The sequence below is a fragment of the Myiozetetes cayanensis genome, unplaced genomic scaffold (genome assembly GCF_022539395.1).
Source record: "Myiozetetes cayanensis isolate MyiCay16 unplaced genomic scaffold, myiCay2020 scf10, whole genome shotgun sequence".
NCBI lineage: Eukaryota > Metazoa > Chordata > Aves > Passeriformes > Tyrannidae > Myiozetetes > Myiozetetes cayanensis.
The window spans coordinates 19,556,403-19,562,660 of NW_026086605.1; positions in this window are offsets into that span (position 1 = coordinate 19,556,403).

Below are 6,258 nucleotides of genomic sequence, written 5' to 3' on the forward strand. Positions count from 1 at the left end.
TCTGCCACGTGTGTGCAAGGAGCTTCCTTGCACTCTGGTTTATGGCCTTCATCTTCTGTATCCTGTTATGGACCAGAAAGCACCTCTCCCATTAATGTCCTGCAAAGTCCTGAAGCCACCGTCTTCCCTGCATTGGTGCTGCCTAGAAGGAGAGGAAAAGATTCCGTTAGTGTGACAAACACATGCAAAGTAAGTTCTAATTACTGCCTCGCAAAGTCAAATATTTGTTGCAAGCAGAGGACTAATTGTGGGGGGAGGGAGCGGAAGTCGAGGCTCTTGAAGTGTAAGTGGAACAGATGCCTGGACGCCTTGGGGAAACGCAGCTTTCCTCTACAAATCAGAGCTTTAAATTACAAGGCTTTTACCAACGAGAACAGTTGTGGGAAGTCGTCTGCTCTCATTTGCGTAATGGCTTCTGTCACTGGTGATTAGACACAGGATGAAGGAAAAGAAATTTGACAATTAGGAATGAGCGATCATTAATCAGAATCTTTGTTAGAAGGAGAAAAGGGGGGGAGAATATCCCACAAACAACGGAGGCAGCCACTAGAGCCACAGTGAAGTCCACAAGATGCATAACTGAGTGTTGTTGCTCCACAGAGCCCCCTCCACCTAGGTACAGAGCAGCAGTGAGGGCCTTGGCTGGGTTGGAAAGCTGGTGGAGAAAGGCAGCTAGGCAAAGTTCTTCCAGTCCTGGTCAGTGATTCTCAGCTATCTGCTTAATAAGGGAGAGATATCTGGGAGTCCTGTCCTTGCCCCATTGACACCTTGCACTTCTGTCAGTGTCTGGCCACAAACTGCCAGCAAAACCCACAGAAACAACTTCTTAAACTTTCAGTCTCCTTTCTCCATACCTCACATGCAGCCTTGTGGTGTCTGGTGTGGAAGACAGCAGGCAGGGGCCTTGACTGGCATGCAGAAAGCTTAGGATGAGCAATGTGAAAGCAGTTCTAGGCTCTTTTCCTGATAATGTCATTTCCTACAAGAGCAAGGAGGAACCTGATGGACTGCATAACAGGTAAAGAAAAGAAGGCAGTGGTGACTTCTCTGTGTCTGTCATTTGCTGGCTTAGCTCATCATCCAATCATACAAAATCCAGTATATGCATTTGTTTGGGGTCTGTGGGTTTTGATCAAATTATTGATACACCTGAAGTCTATGTTACCTCCTTTTTCTACATCTGTCATTTAAAGTCTTGTCAGATTAAACATTTTACTATAGTTTACATGAAGAACTATTGCCTCTGATTAAATCAACAGCTATAACTTGGGAGGGGTTATGACAGACCATTTGTGGGGCATATAATGTTGGTTGGTTCATCTGAAGACTTAAGCTTCAGATTCATTGATTTCAGTGGCAATTCCTGGCTTTGCAAGGCTGGGTCATTCACGTGAGGTGAAGATCTCCATCAGGGTGATAATTCTTTCTGTGACTGGAAATCAAAGCAGATACTTACAAAGGGAAGAGCTGAAGCCATGTTGCCTCATTCCCAGCTGACTCTGAGCTCAGACAAATGGTAGCAACGTGGCTTTTCAGCTTCTTTCTGTGGCTACTGTTCACCACAGGAACTCAAAATGAAAGAGAAAACAGTGTTAAATCATCCGGACAGGATCTAGCAGGACTTTTTGTCCAGATCTTACCATGACAGAAGGAGAATCACTAGTCACGTTGCTTGGATTGGGGAGATCTGTCGGGTAGTGAATTTCATCCCCTCTTATGCAGGTGAGAGAAGGGCTGCTTCTCATTCACAGCAACGTGGTAAATGCGTGTTTACATTTTGAAGAGTGCACCTCATGCTTTTTGTGTATAAGGTAGGTTGTGATGTAGTGGGGTTGCTGTCAGAATTCACCTCACAAATTTGCAGTAAACCCTGAGCAATCCCAGACTTTGACACAACAGGGCATTGCCCTTACTGTAGGAAATGTCACTGTACTGGATGGCAGGAGCACAAGTGTGACTTTCATCTCAGTTTCAGTTGTGGGGTTTTTTTCCCTGAATAGTCAGGAGTTGCTATTGAATGCCTTGACAGGGAGGACCTTTGGATGTGATCTGAAACCTCTTGGGAAGCCAGGAAGGGAGGAGAGCGTATGCTGTCCTGTGTGTAGGTAATCTGTGTTACAAGATCTGCTGCATGCTCTGTGCTCCCTGAGCTGCTTAAGCACCACTGGCCTCATGCAGTGAGCTGTGTGAGGGCTCGAGCTGAGCTGAAAGCAGCTAAAGGGGTGAGGTCAAATCATTTGCTTCTATAAAAGGACAGTTCCTGTGCCCACAGAGAGGGCACATGGGGTTATAATAACATCCAAGGGGGTAGTTTCTGTGGAAGAGATTAGTACCACAAGCAATGGGCTGATTCTTCTCCAAGTTCCCCTGCCAGGACCTCTGATATTGAGAAGCTACTCCCAACCATCTGTGTTTCACTGGGGTAAAATTCTCTTGGCAGCAAAGAATTACTGGTGCTGGTGGATAGTTGGGTCAAATGCCATGCACTACAGGCTGTGGAACTGGAGGCAAGGCCTTGCTTGGTGTTTGAGGTAATAAGCTTCTGGTCTGTAAGCTCATGGGAACTGCAGAGATTTGTAGAGCTGAGGAGTCACAGGGCATGTTGTTTGGGCTGTCAGGTCTGACACTACTCTGGTGGGGCAGACCTTAGTGCTCTTTGAGCCTGTGTTTAGGAGTGGTGCAGACCTGGGGTGTGACTCTCCAAGTGGAGTATGGGGCTCTGAAGGACCCATTCATCTGCCACTAGTTCACTCCAAGCACAGCCTGGGGCCTCTTGCTTCCAATTCCTCCCTAGCACAGAGGCAATCCTGTGTCTCCTGCTTTTGCTGTTTGTTTATAGCTCTCCCCGTCCCATCTGTCTTTCTCTCCTCCTTCCTCCCCTTCCTTTTCCCTCCCTCTCCCTCCTCCCCCTCTTTCCCTGAAAGCGATTAATCATTTTGACAGGCTCAGCGATGGCCTTTATTTCCTTGAGGCAGCCAAGAAATGTCTGTGAGCACCTTCTCTGACACCCCTCGTGTTCTCTCGCCAATCAGATCAGCTACTTTCCTTGGAATGACACCACCAGAAATGGGGGGGTGAGGGGGAGTCGGGGAAAACTCCAGCGGAGTCAGTTGGGAAATGGGCAGTGGGGCAGGATCCAGTTGGGGTGCCATGTGGGCCCCCATTAGCTGTGATGAATATGTCATTTCACTATAGCTTGAGTGTGTCATACTTCGCTCCCTCTGTCTCCCCAGGCTCCCCTTCAAATCTTGGTTTCAGTGCAAAGGCAGTTGAGAAGAAATCAGGCTGCTTAGGAAAATATCAGCCTCCAACAGAGTGGCTGGAGGGAAAAACTGTCGGAGAAGAAAGAAGAGCAGGCTGGGATCATCAAGGGAAAAAGAATGGGGATGATTTTGCAGACGGATGTGGAAGTCTTCCTAGGAAAATCCCTTTTGTCTTATGCAGGAAGAAAGTTGCTTCTGAGTCTCTGTCATGCTTCATCTGGACTTGTCATGTTGTCATGAGGATGCCTTCCATTCACCTGCAGCCTGGGAAGCTCTCAGGCCACAGTACTTGCTATTGCAAATGCCCCACTATCTAACTAGAATGAAAATGGGATAGATCAGGGAGCATGATGTCCCCAAAAGGATTTTATCATCTGCTGTAATCAAGCTTCACAGCACTCACTGTCTCCTCATCATGGAACAAAGGAATGCTGTACTTACAGAGTTATACGTTTTCTCCTTATGTATAAAAGCCAGTATTGTCCACAATGGGATAGAAGGGTCCAGGAATAACCTTTCTGTTTAGGGTCTCTGGGGATGACTAGAGACCCTTTCTGCAGAACAGTGGATTATAACTAATATTTTAGAGAAGTGGAGGAAACAGTGAAGGAGAGAAGTTGTAGGAGATGCACTAGAAGTCAGATGAAATGTGATATAAAGACCTTGGATAAGGTGGTTGTGTATCATAAGGCAGGAGACTGGAAATAGGGACCTAAAGGATCTTCTCTAATCTCATGTATTAAACAAGTTAATAAGCCCTGAGTTTAGTCCAGAAGAGAATGAATAGGCTCATCATGGATGAAAGGCCCTAGAGTGCTCCAACTCTTCATGTAGACCGAAGAGCATGGCAGATGGAATGAGCTGTGCTTTGAAGTTGCCACCTCTTGAGATGGGATGAGGCAGCATCCCAAAGCTAAATCCCAAAGCTCAATGCAGCTTTACCTCTGGGAGGAGCAGTCAGGCAGGTGGTAGTTTCCAGCTGACTCTGGGAGGCTCACACCCTCCTATGAAACATCACCACTCGCTACCTGCCATGTGAGCTTGAGTTCTTGCCCTATGTGAAAGGCATGAGAGTTTTAGCAGCAAGCTGAATGGGTTTGGTGAAGGTGCTAAGGAAAAACCACAATCTCACTCCTACACCTCCCTGTTGTTTGTCTTGTCCTCAAAAAGGTTGCCCTTCAGGTACAGACCTAAAAGCTGAAGTAGCCTAAGTTCCAAGGGAGGGCAATGAAGTCATCTGCAACAAGCAGCTTTGTCCCTTGAGGGCTGACTGCATCAGACGTCTGGAAGTTAGGAAGTCTCAAACAAAGGAGTTAACAGGCACTTTCCAGCAGGCAGTGTGTGCTCCCTCTGACAGACATACTGCCCCATGTCTTGGGAATGACCTCTGCCAAGGTCACTGTTGGGTTTCTCTCAACCAGCCTTTCTCTCAAGGAAATATTGATTTTGTGCTGGTGGTGCTAATCAGTGTTGTTGAAGAGAGGCTATAAATGCTTGGCAGAACAGTGGTGGCCCTTCTTGGCAGCTAGGCTCAGTGATCTGGCTCGTTTTCTGCAGACTTGTGCTTGTGAGTACAGGGTGAGGAACAGTGGCTTTGGGCTCCCTGACTAGGGATCACTAACAGCTTTAGTGCCTCTTCTCCAGTGTGGGGTCATTATGTTTGCTCCTATGTGTTTGGTCAAGGATGGAAAATGTTCATTAGCAGAAAATGGCCTGTCCCTGGACAGTTTACATCCAGTAAGAGGTAGTAACATTTTTTTCTTGGATATAACATAGGAAACAAACATGGCAAAACTTATCTCAGGGCTGGGAGTTTTCAGAGAGAATGTATGAAGTTCAACCAGTGCAATTAATGCTGGCTATCCTAAAAGCCTGTTTAAATCATCAACAAACAGTGAAATCTAAATGTTTAAGGGTTCCTGCCTGTTGTGAGCACTCAAGGCTTTGAATCACGTAGCACTGCAATGACAAAATTTGCGTCTTTGCTCTCCCAAGCCAAACTCAGTGCTGTCGGCTTTCCTTTTCTCTTTATAAGGCCAAACCATAGAAAGAGGAGCCTGAGGGTGAGTAGCAGTGGGTTCTCACTGTGAGAAGGTAAGGTTCAGATTATTCCATGTCTCTATGTAGAATCCTTTGTGGCAGGATGTTGTAGGCTACTTTTTTTGGTCTTCAGGGTTATGAAGAGCTTCCTCACCAAACTAGCACCATGTCTGTCAGCAGTCAGTAATGTGGGCTCAGGTAGATGGTAATGGACTGGGAGCTCCCGATCATTACACAGCAGATGCTTGTCACTTCCCCACAGTGAGTGTCCATACCTCGCAGTGGGGAGGATGGGACATCACAGGGCAAGGACTGCAGAACCAAAGCTGCATTGCCCCATCAGCAGAGTGCTGAGGATTGGCTCACTGCTGCAGTTGCAACTGAGCTGGTGTTCTCTGCTCGATGCTGTGCTGAACTGGTGAAAAAGATGAGCTCACATGGGGATGCCAGTGTTGCTGTGTAGACCATGTTGCCTGTCCACTCCTGGAAGGCTGCAGCCTGGTTGCACCAGCACTGTTGTGGCCCTGAGCCAGCTGGAGTTAAGGGGACCCCTGTCCCTGGGCAGAGGCTGACCTGGCCATGTACTGTGATGAGGTGACAAGGTGACTTGCCTAGTTGCAAATGGGAAGTTGTTGCAATCAGGAGCTGCAATCCCTCACAACGGACAAGCTGCACTATGTCCAGTTAGTTGAAGGCTGAACAAGAACTTGCCTCCACTTTTGGGGATTCAGGATCTAATTTCAGAACTGGTCTCTGCTTTTGCTTCCCTGTGGATTTTTTCCAGGTTCAGGTGCTAAGCATCCTTATAGAGACCTGGATCATCCTCTGTCTCCTGGAAAATCTGATATCTCCTTGGATATTGGCAAGCATCTCCATGTTGTGCAGCTGTTCCAGACATATGAACAGCACCTGGTGCTTAATCGGAAAGCTGGAGCATGAACTTAACTTTGCACAT